Source organism: Gavialis gangeticus, unplaced genomic scaffold (genome assembly GCF_001723915.1).
Source record: "Gavialis gangeticus isolate Ggan-Ray unplaced genomic scaffold, GavGan_comp1, whole genome shotgun sequence".
NCBI lineage: Eukaryota > Metazoa > Chordata > Crocodylia > Gavialidae > Gavialis > Gavialis gangeticus.
Window position 1 is genome coordinate 17038284 of NW_017729001.1, and position 15864 is coordinate 17054147.

The following is a 15864-nucleotide window of genomic DNA, read 5'->3' on the forward strand; positions in this document are numbered from 1 at the left end:
AAAAAAAAAAAAAAAAAAAAAAAAAAAAAAGCCATTTAACTGTTGCAGCTGGAGGCTCTTTCACGGGGCTGGAGCTTTTTTGCAGTTTTGAAGTTCAGAAGACCCTTTGTTCCTCATGACTTTTTCCTTGCTTCACTTCCAAGGAAAGGCTGGAGAGATGGTGGGGCCAGGGGGAGATAAGGAGTGGCAAGTCATCTGCAGTAAGGCAGGAGGGGAACAGGGCTGAAGCACTAGATATAGTTTGGAAGCAGGGTGTGTCTACACAAGACATTTACTGTGGAGTAGCTCCACAGCAATGTCTCAGCATCTACACATGCTTCATACTATTAGACAGCAGGGAATGAATACACTCTGCAGCAAGACAGTGCTTGTAAATACAAGTGTTACCCTACTGCGGAGTTTTTCATTCACAGCAGCACATGTACAGATGCCAACCTGGCTGGCTGGGACATGAGGGTGCCTTAGCATGGGGGCTGCCTGCTGGCTAGTCCCACACTAAAGCTGCCCCAGCCAGCCCCTCTGCAGCATGTTCAGCTGGGTTGGACCCCATGAGTCCTCTGCCAGCAGGGGCTGCTCTGACCTGGCTCAGTGTGCTGTGGTCCTGGGTGCACATTCAAACAGAGTGCCTGGGAGTAACGAACTCTGGGGCAATAAGCGCCGGAGTCTATTGATTCAAATTAATTGCCCACATGGGACTTGCAAAGGTTTCAGAAAAGGGCAGGGGTGTGGCGGGAGATGAGAATAATTAGATTCTCATGATGGGAGGTGGCAGAACTGGCACAGAAGAAAATGTTTTTTGGTAATGCTGTTGCAGATGGCGGTTGCTATGTTATGAAAGAAACAAGCAAATCCCTGGTGCTTGGATGCAAAGGTGAATGAGGTGATGGGGAAAGATGGAGCAGACAAATTGCAGTTTTACTACAGTACTAACAACTGCCAGGTATTTTGGCATTAATGGGTGCCAGATTGTGGGCCGTAAGCATTCTGGGATCTTAGATTCCAGCCTATTGGCATTTCTAGGTCTTGGGGATGCTCCAAACAGGCACAAGAGGCCAGAGAGCATTTTAACTTGTTGGATGCTCCTCAGGGAATCTTGTTTTCCCATTGGGAATGGGCTAAGGGAATATGTCCATTCCTGGAGAACTGTGCTCCTTCGTTTTCCGTCCTTTCCCCTTGATCCATGACCAAGGCAGTGGAGGATGTAGGGGAAGTTGCCTATAGCCACTTGCAACAGCTGAAGGGTAAAGGAGTCCATAGCTGTTGCCTCAGGTCACTAGCTGGCTGCTGCTCATGGTAGTCTTGCTGTGACTGCTTTGTCTATATCAGCGAAGTGTTTTGTATTTCCCATCAGGTGGGACCTGAAATAGCCCCTGCCTGCCTTTGCAATGGGCATTTTAACAGGATATATGATCTCTATCTGGAAGGGAACTAGCTGGTCATTGCTAAGTAAGAAAATATTTGACATAAGGACATTCCAGAGACATGGCAAACAGAGGAGAGCCTAAGAGAAAGCACTACAGGTGCCAAGTTTGAATTTGGAGAATACTTCTCTTAATCTTGGCTTAATCATGAGGCCAATGCAACCACAGCAACATTGATCATCTGTAGTGTGGCATCTAGGAGAGAGAAGTAATTTATTTGTACTCAGTGGGTGCATCTACACATTGCCATATGCTGACATTGCTATGGTGCCATGCTTTAGTACTTCTTTTTGGATGGTGCAGTACAAGGTGGTTACTGCACCGTGTGATTTCACTGCTATCACTGTAGCGGCACGCTATACCTAGGGAGCGTGTTGTTACAGTGGCACAGCTAGTGATCACATGTAGACACAGGTGATTGCCGTGTCACCATAGTGCACTGTATGGCAACGTAGTGTGTTGCTACGTCGCCGCAGGGCAATGTATAGACTCGGCCGGTTAGTCCCGTGGAGTCTGTTCCTTTTCTCAAGCTGGTGTGTAAATTAGAAGTCACTCAAAAGAATCACAAGGCCATAAGACCAGAATGACCTGCAGATGAATTGGATCCTCGTGGTCTCCAGATTTGTTTAACACATCTTCAGTTAAAGACTGCATGACAGCAGCTTCGTTCAGGGGCAACAGGTAGTTCTAAAGCCCCTTCTCTAATACCAGCCTCACTTTGTATTGTGCACTGCTCTAGATGTATTGCGCAGCAAACAAGCCAAAACTTCCACTTAATAGGAAAATGATCTTCATTGCATCCCCAGAGCAGCTGCTTGGAGCAGAGGTGCTGGGTGGAGACACTGGCGTTTGGCACAATTGTTTGCTGGGATGGACAACTGGGTTTGGAGCCAGGTCTTTATCACTACTCTCGGACAAACTGCTCCATCTCTCTGTGCCTTTGTTCTGCCAGTTGAGTTTCCTGTTTAGACTAAGGTTTTCATGGTAGGGTCCGTCTGCGGTTGTATGGGGCTTGGTATAATGGCTGCCTAATTTCGGCAAGTGTTTTGAGGTACTATTTTAAAATAAACAACGGGTTTTTATAACCTCATTCTTCCTCCCAAGGTTATATATAAATGTGAAACTAAACTTTCTAGTGTCACTGACACCTGGCTGGCCTGGAAGGCATCCCTGACAGCAAAATTTGGCTCTAACTAGAGAACTGTTTTTCTCACTTAAGGTAAAATGCAGTGTGATGCTTGGGTTGCATTCATGCCTTTATATGCTGGAAGGCTGGGGTTAATAATAAAATAGTATTGCCTATTTAATACTCATCTCTAAAATCCTGTATGTGGCTTGATTTTTGGAGTTTTTTGCAGTCTCTTGTGAACTGTAAATCAGAGCTGCTTCCTCTACACAGACAGCAGAGTGACCTTGGGATGACCTCTGAGCCATGGGGCACACTCCTCCAAGCCACCAGCACCCCAGTGACCTGGTCACTGGTATTCATATCTGAGCACCTTGAATTCCCTCTTGTGAGGCCAGTGAAGCACGAGGTCTCTAAACGGTGCCTAGAAAAAGGGGCTTTGCCACTTCGCTACATCTGAATGGAAAGGGGAAGGCCCGTTTGTGTTTATTTTACAGACTCTTTTATTGACTTGATTTATAGCCTGAGGCCATAAGTTAATTGAGGCCTCGTCAAGAAGGGGGCACCTGGGAAGGGGAGGTGCTGATAATGCCACCAGAGGGAAAACACATCTTCAAAATGCACTTGCATAAAGGTCAATTACTTACAATGCACAGCCCTGCTTAGCAGCATCCAGCAGACTGGAAGCTTAGGTGACTTGCCAGGGAGACCGTGGGGTGGCTACTCTACCTAGAGCAAAGGCCATAGGTCCCTGTGTGTGGGAATGCCTAGGGGTCAGGGGTTAACCAAGAGAAGGTGCTTTTCCTTGGCATACCCAACATTAAAACGTCTTCTGCCCCTTTTCTTACAGGTGAAATTTAGTCACCTGTGTAACTTAGTGTCATCACCCTCTCTAATGTAGGCTTGCCAGAATGGCTCCCATAGACTGGAAACGACTCGCCTTTCAGCATGAGTATCAGCCAGGCAAAAGCCAATGTCTCCCCTCTTCCCCAGCAGCCGAGAGTCCTGGGAAGCACTGGACTAATGCTCATTTGCATCCAGGGATTAGTTCAGGGTAAGAGGCCTCTTTCACCAGCCATCATTGCAACCAGCTTTGAGAAAGGGTCTTTCAGCAGGAGGCTCTTCTCTCTAATGAACAGGGAGGAAATAACTTGGCCTTTGAATATCTAAGGGTTAGTGTTGCTCTTGCAAAATGCCTCTCTGAGGGTTACAGAGCCAGGGAACCAGCTCCTTTGCCGGTATAGAGGTAGGAAGCCTTCCCCTTTTTCCTTACCTCCACGAACATGGCTGTATTGGCAGCAGCCCAAATCCTGCACTTCGCCTTCCCTATACACGGCTGGGGGGTGAGATGAATATTTGCTCCTTGAGCGTCCCAAGCAAGCCAGTAAAAGTGGAGAGACCATGGCAGCACTGAGGGGAACATGCCCACCACAGACAACCTCCTGAGCCCCCTACCCCAGCGCTCTGCTTGCCTCTGTTTCGGGTAGAGCTAGTGCCTCTGTGTCCTGCTGCAGAGGATCGGTAACATATGATGCATGTTGAGTTGTAAGTTCTCTGTAGCTGGTACAAGTCTCTCTTGGCCATGTGAGCACTGAGTGGGGAGAATTGCTTTCTGGTTCAGAGCAGAATAGCATGAGGGATGAAGAAAAGACTTGATAGCAGGGCAGTTTAGAGTGTGGAGGAGGCTGGCAAGGGGAGCTGAAGAATGCTTTTCCCTGAAGTATTTCAGCCTTGGCTTGACGAAGGGCTTGGCACCGTCTGTAGGAAGCAGTTCTCCACTGGCAGAGAGAGGGAGTGGAAGACCGGACCATTGTCTTGCCTGCCTCCCTCCCATGTAGACAGAATACAGAGAGACCCTGGACAAGGAGCCATGAAAGTATAGGACACACAAGCAGTCTACAAGATAGGCACACCTAATGAAGATACGCTCTGGCTTCTTCCAAAAGGCATCAGCAGGCATGGAAGAGCCTGACTTTGTGCAACACGGTCTATCCTTGATTCCTAATGAACACTGGAGGGGCTTTGAGGATGCTTAGAGCCTGGTGGGGTTATGTGCAGTTCAGAAATGGCAGCAATACATCCCAGGTATGGAGGGTAGGAAGAGGTGAGCAAGTTGAATGGAGACTTCCTTTCAGTGATGAAAGTCTTTGTACCTAGGCATTTTAGTCATGCGAGACCTGCCCTCACAGTGGATTATGTGAGCCCACGTCCTGTTGACCAGAATAAATAGGAAGTTAGATAGTCCATAGGATGCATGATCACACTGCTGATCCACATGAGGAGTAGCTGCTGGCTGATTTACCTCATCCTGCCTTGGTATCCATCTGCTTAGGTGGAATCCCTGTCTGCTGAATCTGCCATGCTGTGTTTGTGCTTTTGGGGTCTTAGCTGCATTTACACTAAAGCCCCGTTACACTGGGGTCATACGTTATTTTTCCAGCCACTCTCAGGCCTCTTTAAACTCCTAAAATTGTGTATTGCTGTAAGCAAGAATCAAGTCTTTGCTGGTCTCTGCTCCTCCATCATGGAAAGGTCCATTTGTTACAAGCTGAATTACCTCTTCAAAGAGTGCTTGCCTCTTCCTTCTCTTTCAGTTTGTCTGCCCTGATGGTGGTGGGGAACTTTCCCAACCCACCTGGCAGCTGATGGCCTGCACCCCTCTTGGCTTCCTCTGTAACTAAAAGTAAAAGGAACTGGGGGTTGCACTGAGCTCCTGCTAGGTAAGACAGCCCGCTGGCCCTCGATGGAGCCAAACATCCAGCATATGGGCTTGATGGAGAGATGCTTTCCAGCGATCGGCGTGCAGTTGGAATAAGGATTCCTAATTCATCATCGGCTGACACGAACAGGAAAGAAAAGAACAATTTACCCTTCATTTCTTTTCTGAAATGAGCCTCCCTTCCCTTTATCTTACCCCATCACTGCACCAGTAGCCCAGCTTGTTTTCACTTTGGGCCTGAACACGGCTTGAACTTATGGGACACTTGCTTTGTCCCCTAATCAGATAATCCCTTCTCTTCCACTCTGAACAAATAGAAAGGTCTGTGCTTGTGATGCTTCCCCCTCAGGCTCTAAGCCATCATAGATCAGTAATAAAGAGAGGCTGATACACTTCAGCATGTGCTGAAGGGGCCTGTTCTCTGCAAACAAATACACAGGGGCTGATTGTTGGTGAGGTGCCTCCGGCTGGGCCCTGTCTACCTCGTGTCCTTTGTTGTCACTAGATGGGTGTGGAGGAGCCAGGGATCTTCTGCCCGAAGCCTCTTCCTCCCCGCTCTCCACCACCTTGGGTGTAGCATGTCGTACAGTATTCATTTTCTCAGGGCTGAAATTCAATGTTGCCCTGATAATCAGTGACTTAGGAGTGTTTGGACCACGTTGTTGGCTTACCTACTACTTAGAGATGTAGTTAGCCATGTTAGTTTGAAGTCAAGTAGAAGTCAGTGTAGACGTGTACCTTACAGAGTAACGAGAGAGGGGGAGAGTATACACACACTTTGGTCCCTCTTCCCCTCATGTTTGGATCACAAGCTTTTGTGAGCTGAAGCTCACTTCATCAGATGGTCACGAGATACTTCTTACCTATGTCTGGTCCAAAGTAGTAGGTACCTTGGAAATGTCTCAGACAGGGAGGATGAAAGAGGGATTTCATGAAATGGGGACAAGTCCCCATTCTCTACTGAACTGTCCATCTTAATGCCTGGGGAGTCCCTGTCACAGCAAAGTAGGCAAGAGGTTTATTGGATTTGCTGCTCCTGTCTCAAAAGATGTGCCATACGTTTGGATCCAAACACTGGACCCTACTTCGGATGAATCCGATCCAAATACTCTCCGAGTCTGGAAAGAGGAGCTCGAGCTCACCCACCTCTGATTTTTGCTGCCTGGTCATTTTTCTCACCTCCAAGAATTTTGCTTGGCTCGTCCTGCTCCCACTGCCCAGGAGAGGGCACCATTTGCTTAAAAAGAATGTGCTCTGAAAAATGTTTGATCTGCTTTGCTGTTTTAATTGTGGAGACAAAAAAATAAAAGTCAGTGTCTCTGAGACACCTGATAATTAATCATCTCCAAGCTGAATCTTTAATCTCCAGGTTACCCACTCAAATACCATCAAGGTTATGATGACTGGATGTGATGGGCATTCACTGGCTCCTGTGTGTGAGGAGTTTGGATCTTGGCTGTTCGTCCAGCATCTTTACTACAGCTGTAGCAGGCATCTGCATGGCAATGCAATGAGCCTCTTATTCCTGTCATTGAGCCTCTGACTTGTAGCTGACTAGGGCTACTGTTGAGAAGGCAATACTGTCCCTGACCTTGTCTCTCTGTCTGTAAAGAGTACAACAATTTATCCTGCATGATCCCTTCTAAGTTTTTCAGAATTGGACTAAGTAGCTAAATAATTTTTTCTACCTAACATTACTGGCACCTTCATGCCTCCTTTAAATTGCACAATGAATGTTAGCTCTAGCAGTTGATTTTCTCCCCACCACTCCCTTCTTCTTCAGTGCTGCCTGCTGCTATTTTGGCCCAAAATAGATAGCTAAACATATGACATGACGTACTTTCTCTGAAAGCTTGTGCCATCCAAAGAAGAGTCTTTCCTTTCCCTTGTTTTCGGTTTGTTGCACCTTCTCCCACGCCCTGACCTGTTCTCTCCACTTGTTGTGTAAGGTCTTTAATTTAGATTATAACCTCATTGGGGAGTGGATCTTGCCATCTTACTTTTCTGTGAAGCACCAGACACACCAGTGATAGTTTCATAGTTTCTAGGGTCAGAAGGGACCTGAGTAGCTCATCGAGTCTGACCCCCTGCCATGGCAGGAAAGGAGTACTGGGGTCAAACGACCCCAGCAAGGTGTTCGTCTAGCCTCCTCTTAAAGACCCCCAGGGTAGGAGCCAGCACCACTTCTCTTGGAAGTTGGTTCCAGAAGTTGGTGATGTGTTACTACTAAAAAAATACTTTATTTCTCATGCCAAAGCAGCCCTGAACTCCTGTGCCATGGCTGATGAGCCAATTTTGATAAACTGGGATGGGACCTTGACAATACATCCCTAATCTCCACTTCATCAGCCTGATTCCAGAATGAATCCACTGATTTGTAGTAAAATTATTCCAGATTCGCTCAGCATAACTGAAACTAGGGTCAAGCCTAATCGGCAGCTTGCTTATTTTTTAACTCCAACATTTTGTTTTATGTTTAGGGGGGTTATCCAGCAGGGTGTTTCCAGTCTGATCCGTTCCCTGCCCCTTTACCCCTATAGCTTCCAGCATCCCAGACCTTCTGCAAGGTGCCTGAAACCTCTTTGAATGCACCTCTCCATTTATCAGCTTTTTCCAGATAAGCATTGAGCCTTTATTGCTACTTCGACTTCTTTTGGCTTCCACAAAAAGTCCCGAAATGAATCCTCTTCATTGTGGAAAGCTTACTAATGACTTGGCTTACGTTCTGTGCTCTGGGTATGGCTGACAGAAGAGTAGGTGAGCTCAGTGCTGACTTTCCTTGCTGGCACCTGCTATTCATCAACATCAGGCCTCTTGCTGGGACTGTTACGGAGTGTAGTAGTTTGTTTGCTAGGTGGGAGTCAGTGCTCAGATCCTGCCCTTTTCTTCTTCATGGAAAATCTTAGCCTATGGAGGGAAAAAGTTCCAAGAAACTATTTCCTTAATTGTATCCCAGAAAGATTCAGTGACTTGAACATTAATGAGTCAGTCTGGTGATATGCTTGCTTTACTTTAATGATACTAAAGTGGAGATCTGTTCTACAAGGGGCTTTATCCTTGAAGAGAAACTTCTTCAAGACACGGAGCTGTCAAGGCAGTCTGTTTGGAGCACCTATAGTGGAATAGATCGAACATGTCAGCTGAAGGGTAATTAAAGCTTGGAGTCTTCCCCTGCATCAGGTTCGAGCCGAATGATCCATACTTTCTGTGTAATCTCACAGTGTGACTCAAGGTTATAGAGAGAGGTCAAAGGACACTTTGACTTGACCTCCGTCATTTGAGATGCCAAAGGTTATCTTGATCTCATTATAGTAGCAAAAGCATGGGGTGTTTTAGCATTTTAACTTGGCAAGCTTTGAGGAGTGCCCAGGGAATGCAGTTAGAAAGGTCTTTCTCGTGCCTAGTATTATACCACTTTCGCAGGTGACTCTAAAAGTCAGCAAACTCCCTAAAAGGGAGTGATGGCAAGAATTAGGATGTTGTCCAGTTTGCAGAAACTAGAAATGAAGAATGGCAAATCCCAAGTTAGTGGGCACCATATGATGTTTCTTCCTTGTGTAAAATGTAGTGGAGAGTAGCACCTCTGAGCTGAAATCCGGTGTTCAGTTTGGGGAAGATCATAACCTTTATAAGGATTTCTCTTTCTCTTGTTTGGGAGTGAATCCTCTGCTCTAGTGCTGTCTTCTTCCTATTTCAACAGACCAAGGCAAAAGAGAAGTTTTGGATGTAATGGTGTGATTGTTAATACAATTCTTACCGAGGACCTTTTTGACTTTCTCCTTCCTGTGGCTTTTTATTGTGTGGAAACAGAGCTACGTACATTCATGACTATTATATGCTCTTTCTTTCTGGAACTTGCATATGCATGCAGACACAAACTAAGACATTTTTAAATAGTCCTGTCTTTTTAGATGTGTTGCTGTAGCTGTTAGTAATCTCCAGGTGTTTGTCTTGCTGGTCAGATAATTTTTTTTAAACAAAATTTAAGAATATTCCTAAGTCTTTTTGGACAGATCAGTCTGAAGTGAAACCCGCGATTCAAATATCTGTAAACTGTTTGGGAGGTTCAGAGTCTAGATCCTTGATCCAAATTGTATGAATGTCCCTTTCAGTATCATGGGCTTAGTTGTTTGAATATCCCTGAGCTTTGATGGAAAGAACCGTGATGGACAGACTTGGGGGGCAGCATAGGAAATGGAGAGTGTGGTGGGCGTGGTACTTGTCCCTTTGGTCCACACTGCTCTCGGGGCAGGTAAAGATCTTAGGCTTGGGATACTTTGTGGCTGATGGCTGCTGTCCCCTGCATCAACTGGGACAGTTGCAAGCTGTTGTCCAGGGTGTACTTGCTGGGGTCCCACAGGTCTGCTTCTCCCCCTGGAATCCAATTACTGATGCTGAGGTACAGAGAGAGTGTGAGGTACATGCACCTGTTTCAAAGCTGCAGCTGGGGCAGGAGCTGTGGGCAGACGGGGGGGTCTGGCTGTTGGAGAAGGTTGCAGTGTGGCAAGGACATGTCAGTAGCACACATGGATCAATGGGAACAGACAGAAAAGTGTGGCTTGTGGGGCCAAACAAAGGACTGGTGCAGGGAGCTACCCTTAAAGTTTGGACAGCGCAGTTCTCCCTGCATGTTAAATCCCTGGCTGTTCTGGTAGAGGCTCAAAGGGTCTGGAGTTGTGGTTCACTTTAGGGGCTTTGTCTGCCCCTTGGCAGTGTCTCTGGAGGAGGGATTTTGGGTTCCTCTAGGGCAGTGGTCATCAACCAGTGGATCTTAATCCACTGGTAGATCTTGGAGCCTCTTGGAGGTGATCCAAGGCTGGGGGGGGGCGCTGAGTACCCGCGTGCATGCACGCACATGCTCCAGCCCAGAAGGTCAGTCCATGGGGGAGGGATGGGATGGGGGCTAGATCGAGGCCCCTGCGGTGAGGGACAATGCTGTAGCGGCAGGAACTGGGTTAAGTTGAGTGGGGCCCTGGCTGGGTGGGACTTACCTGTTGGGGAGGCGCACCCCCAAATAATTTTTTCTCCCTCTGCCATGATCTGCACCCCCCTTCCCTCCCTACAGACTTACCTGCTGGGCAGGGGGAGAGTGGGGGGTGATGGTGGCAGTGCATGGTAGATCTTGGTTTGCTTTTAAATGCCAAGGGTATCCCCTACTTAAAAAGGCTGGCGTCCACTGCTCTAGGGTGCTGCAGCAAGGAATGGGCTTGCTCAAATGCTTGGAAACTTCTGCTTCTGGTTGGCTCCAGGAGGCCCAAAGAGCAAGATAAGAAGGAAGCATGGCCTGAAGGCTGGGTGTGAAGGGAAGGCTGGTAAACATAATCGTCGCTTTAACTGGTGTGTTAGCTGGTGGCTCTGCCACAGCATCTGTAGGATAAGCTTGTTCCACAAAGCGTGTGTAGATGGGCCTGTCCTGGGGGAGCAGGGCCCTGGGTTCTAGCTTGCTCACATCTCTACCAGAGGAAGGATGGGCAGCTTCACGGTGAGGCTTGGTAGGTACCAGTGATTGAAATCCATGTAGAGCCTGGTGGAGCTTTTGCCTGTGGAAATGTCCTGGTCGCAGTGCTCCTAGAGGCGTGGTTTGGCACTTTGGGACTTGCTCTGGAAGGTGAGGCCTGCCAAACTGTCTCCAGCGCCTTTCTCAGCTTCTGGCCTGGGTCCAGAAGCTGTTTGCCCAGCCGCACACCACCAAAAAGCCTCACACTGCCATAACAGGTGGCGAATTGCTGCGGGATCCTGGGATGCCAATGAGGGGCCCTGCATTCCTTGGACGAGAGTGCCGCCCCACCATGCGCCATGACTGGTGGTTGAGTGGGGGGAGAGGGGAAGGAGAGCGAGCTGCAGCCAGAGGAACTCTTGGAGGCCGGGAGAGCTGTGTGGGCTCGGTCTCCCTGCGTCTCTAATGGAAAGAACATCCCTCCTCCTGCCAGTCACAGGTTCTGCCCATCCGTCATTCTGGCACCAACAGGATCTGGCATCAGTAGGGAATTAAATAAACTCCCCTCTCTTTAGGGACCTGCTGATAGAAACATGTCAGGGAGGAGGGCAGAGAGGAGCAGGAAAGGGGAAAAACAATCTTAGTGGCCCCCTGGGCTTGGCACAGCCTGCGTCCTTCCTCTATCTCCGCAGTGCTGAACAGCACTAGGATGCAGGGTTAAAGTGCTTCCTTTGTTATGCGGGGACTTAATTAAGCGCCTAATTAAATGAGGTCGCTCAATGGGTTGTACCTTTTACAGTCCACTCACATAAAGGGAGGTGTTTCTTGGCCCTGAGACAATTAGCTGGTAAACCAGGGTATATCTATCACTACCCAATTTACCAGGCAATTAGATGAAGTTAGGTTAACTACCACACACAATCAATTAGCAATGAAACCAATAGCACAGTTTCTTAACAGACAACAACAACTAGCAACATTTAACAAGTAAAAACATCAGCAGGTAATCACAGGTTTACGCTCTTAAATACTAACCACAACTAATCAACAAACATTAATCAATTAACTATAGCAGCGAGGAAGGAGTGGAACATATTGCAGAGGGGCAGGAGTAATTTTATTTATCTCCACCGCTGTCTGATCGGTCACCAGCCATCCCTCCTCCAGTACAGCTTACCTCCCACCCCGCTGCCTTTCTAACAAGGATGCTTACTGAGTAAAAGGGCAGAAGGAGGAGGGAGGGATTGAGGCAATGCTTACTAATAAAGTAAAAGGGCCACTCTATGTCAAAGGCACACACACCCAGGGAGGAAAAGTCTGGGGAGTCGACTCTATTTATTCTGGTGTAGAAGTGGATCCAGAGGGGAACAACCGCAGGGAGACCTTCGAGCCTCTGGAGTATACACAGCACAGCCTCCACGGGGTGCCCATCTCCCCCTTCAGTCCATCTCTCCCTATGCTCTCACACCCCAGTCGATTTCCAGCACGGGCCTCAATCAATTTCACTCCCTTGACCACACTACCCACACACGCGTGCCTTCGGACACGCACACCCAAAACCTCACAGCCACACATCCACCCGCAGACACACCCTTAGACGCACGCTCTCGGTCCTGCACAACACCACGCACACCGGGCTCTACCAACACACACCCTTTATAGGCTATGTGCACATGGTACCTAGGTGGCGCTGCAGTAGGCCCCAAAATCTTCACATGACACCTCTTTTAGGGGTCTTCCATCATCCTTATACCTAGACCCAGACCCGAATTTTGGCCACAACACCTTTGGCAGTGACAGCTCCCCAAAGTGTGAGACTGGGGCTTTCTCCGGCTCCTATAGGAGCCAGTTACAGATGGGCTGGGCTCACCCTGTGTAAAAAGCAAACCACAACAGCAGCATACTCTGGAAGCAGTCCCAAGTTGATACAATCTTGCTCCAGCCAGCTGATGTTTTCTCTTGCATTTTCCTCACTTCCCCACCAATGGGAAGTGCTCCCAGGAAGTCGGACTGATGTTAGATGAGAACCCACGAGTTCTGTCACTAAAGTAAATAAGGGTGCTCCCATACCAAAGACAGAGCCAGTTTGGACCAGGCAATCAGATGTATAATGCAGATTAAGAGATCCACACATCTCCATGGCCACATTAGTGTTGCTAGTGCTTGCACTGGGCGGGAGGTGGGGGGGAAAGGGCAGCTGGCCAGCTGGGATCCATTCACAGCTCTGACAACTTCTCTAGTGGACTTCCACTGAGACGGTGGCTTTGGTTTCAGGAAAGCCAAAGGGAACCCACCGCTAATTAGCTACACAGCTAATTAAGCAGAAGCAAACAAAGAGCAGCAGCTTGTGTTTTGGGAAAGCTCAGCTTTGGTAGCTGAGGATGCCTGCTCCTCCCTCTCTAACCATTTCAAAAACAAACAGAGGGGAGACTTACATTTCAAAGCAATCCAAACACCTCCAGCCCCTACAGAGCCTTGGAGGAAGAGCGGTCCAAGACTAGGATTTAGCAGTGGAAGGAAAGAAAGATGCCTATATGTAAGGAGACCTTTCCCTAGCCCCATGACAGGAGCTGTCTGAATCCCAAGTGTGCATTTCTTATCCATTAGCTTTTAATTTTTCTTTCTCCAAACAAATACTTTTGTTAAACTCTTCTCCAGGGTGCATCAGGTGTGGAAATATGAGCTGCCATCTTTGTACTGTAACTCCCCAGGACCTGCAGAGAGGTGCAAGCTGTCACATTAAGGGATGTGGCCAGTAGGGCTGTACGAAATTTTACCGGCCGTTTTGTTCTGACACTGTTTCAACCAATTTCGAGGTTGAAACAACAAAATCATAATGAAACAAAGGCCGTTGAAATAGCCTCGAAACAAAACGAGGCTGATCGAAATGTTTCGGAAGTCGAAACATTTTGACTGTAGGCTGGGGATCTCCAGTGAGAGATCTGGCAGGGGGCAGGAGGCAGCCCAGTGGGGCTGCTTCCCCGACCCCTGTGCTTTATCGTGCCGGGGGCGGGAGGCAGCCTGGCGGAGCTGCTTCCCTGACCCCTGTGCTTCATCACGCCGGGGGCGGGAGGCAGCCCACTGGAGCTGCTTCCCTGGCCCCTGCACTTGATTGTGCTGGGGGCGGGAGGCAGCCGTGGGGCTGCCTTCCGCCCCTGGTGCAATGAAGCACGGGAGTCGGGGAGGCAGCCCAGCTGGGCGATCTAGTGCTGGGGAAGGGCAGTCAGCCCAGCTGGCCTGACTGCCCATCCCCAGTGAAACCGAAACAGTGGCGAAACAGCCTTTCTGCTTCAACAGAATGAAACGTAACGGTGCTGTTTTGCACAGCCCTAGTGGTCAGTGGAGTCTACATCTTTTAAACCCCCTTCTGGCAAGAATAGAACTTGATGTATGATATTTGAAATTACCCTTCTTTTGGTTAGCCTAAGAAAGGTCTGGTTGGAGTACAGACCAGGCACCAGGAATCCCTGGATTTTACGCTCAGTTCTCATTCCCACTGTGGTCCTGAGTGAACTTGTTTAGCCCCAGATCCTGTATTGGGTTCTTGCCTACATTTAAAGTTCTGCCCCAGACAGTACTACTTTATTTTTGCCTTGTTGGGAGGACTGGTTAGCTGAGGCTTGCAAAATTCTTTGAATACCAAGCAATATGGCGATGCCAAGTGTTGTGATCTCGTCTGGTGTTTCTCCTAAAATCATGTTTGTAATTGAGAGAAACTCAGTTTTCCAAAAAAATAAATAAAAATAAAATAAAACAAAAGTTTGTAGCCCTCCCAGCTGCAGAAAAAGTGCTGGAAAACAAGACCCCTAAAGGCTGAAAAACCCAAACGAAGAGTCAATGCAACACTTATTTTATGCCTGTCTTATGATTTTGGGGAGCCTGACTATGATACTGAATGTGTGGGGTTGACCTTAATGTGTACATGCACAAAATATTATAGCTTAATAATAATAATTATTCAGAGGATTTTTTGTTTTGTTTTGGTTTTTTTTGCAAAAATGTTCTCTCTTGAGGCTTTTCTCCATGTACTTTCTGCCTGGCTCTCTGAGGAAGGATGGCCTTGTGGTGAAGGAGCTAAGGGGTTGGGTTCTAGTCTTGGCTCTGCCAGAGGTTTCTGAATGATCTTCTTCCAGTCCTGCTCTGACTGGAGTCCATGGGAAGATTCCCATTGACACCACAGAAAGCAGGAATAAGCCTTGTGTCTTTATGTGCTGTACAAAACACAAGGCACAGACTTCTTCCCTGCTTCCTGGAATATGGTGCCGCTTCATTCATGCACATTTTTAAAGCCTTTTGAATCCCTAAGGCAGAAGGTCCTCTCAGGAGCACAAGGTGGTTACAATCTCACATGCACTTGGATTGAAACAGGGTCTTAATTTCTTAAGCGGTCACCTGGTTCTGCTGCTTTTTATCCCTACTCAGTGCTCTGCTATTGGCAGTATAACTTGTTGTGGGCAAAGAGCCTGTTCTGAAAACAAGTGAAGCCAGAGAGAATGAGAAACTTGTATTGAATTCATTGGCTTTGGGTCAGGCCTCATGCTTGCTAGTAACCAGTAGCTTAGAAAGGTGGGGAGGGGGTAGGGACACAGGCTAAAATGACTTCAGCTGAGGCTGAGCAGCAAAAGTAAATTCTTTACATGGCAAAGACAGACTTTACATGGCAATTCTGTTAGCTCCTGTGAAAGAAGTATGTGATCCAGAGCAGTGGTCTCCAAACTTTTTTGATCGCGCACCCCTATCAGTAAAAAAATTTTGAGCACGCACCCCCAATACATGTATATTTATATTTATGCACCCCATCAGTAAAATTTTTGAGCATGCACCCCCAATATATGTATATTTATAGAAATATACATCTAAATAGAAGTTCTAATATTTTCTTCCTGCACCCCAATGGATCATCTTGCGCACCGCACCCCCTGCGGTGTGCGCACCCCACTTTGGAGACCACTGGTCTAGAGCATAATTGGATATGCTCCGTGAAGCTCTGACTGGTCTTTTTTTGTGGCCCCTGGTAAGCATTTTGTTAACAAGTTATTGCAGAAACCCAGCAGTGGACAAAGTGGGTCTGAAGGATACTAGAATGCCAATTTTCTCTTCCATTGGCGTGCACAGCCTGAAGCTCATTTCAGACGGCATCAGGTTTCCTTAACCTACTGAC

The 15864-nt window shown here is 47.7% G+C and overlaps 1 long non-coding RNA gene across 1 annotated transcript in view; it reads left to right on the top strand.

Annotated features, from left to right (window-relative positions):
* Nucleotides 1–12226, top strand: part of LOC109290656 — a 15949-nt gene extending 3723 nt beyond the window's left edge. Inside the window, exons 2-3 of the long non-coding RNA XR_002095645.1 lie at nucleotides 5982–5992; nucleotides 12065–12226. This is a non-coding gene — a long non-coding RNA (uncharacterized LOC109290656). The remainder of the gene's footprint in view (nucleotides 1–5981; nucleotides 5993–12064) is intronic.
* Nucleotides 12227–15864: the final 3638 nt, after the last annotated feature.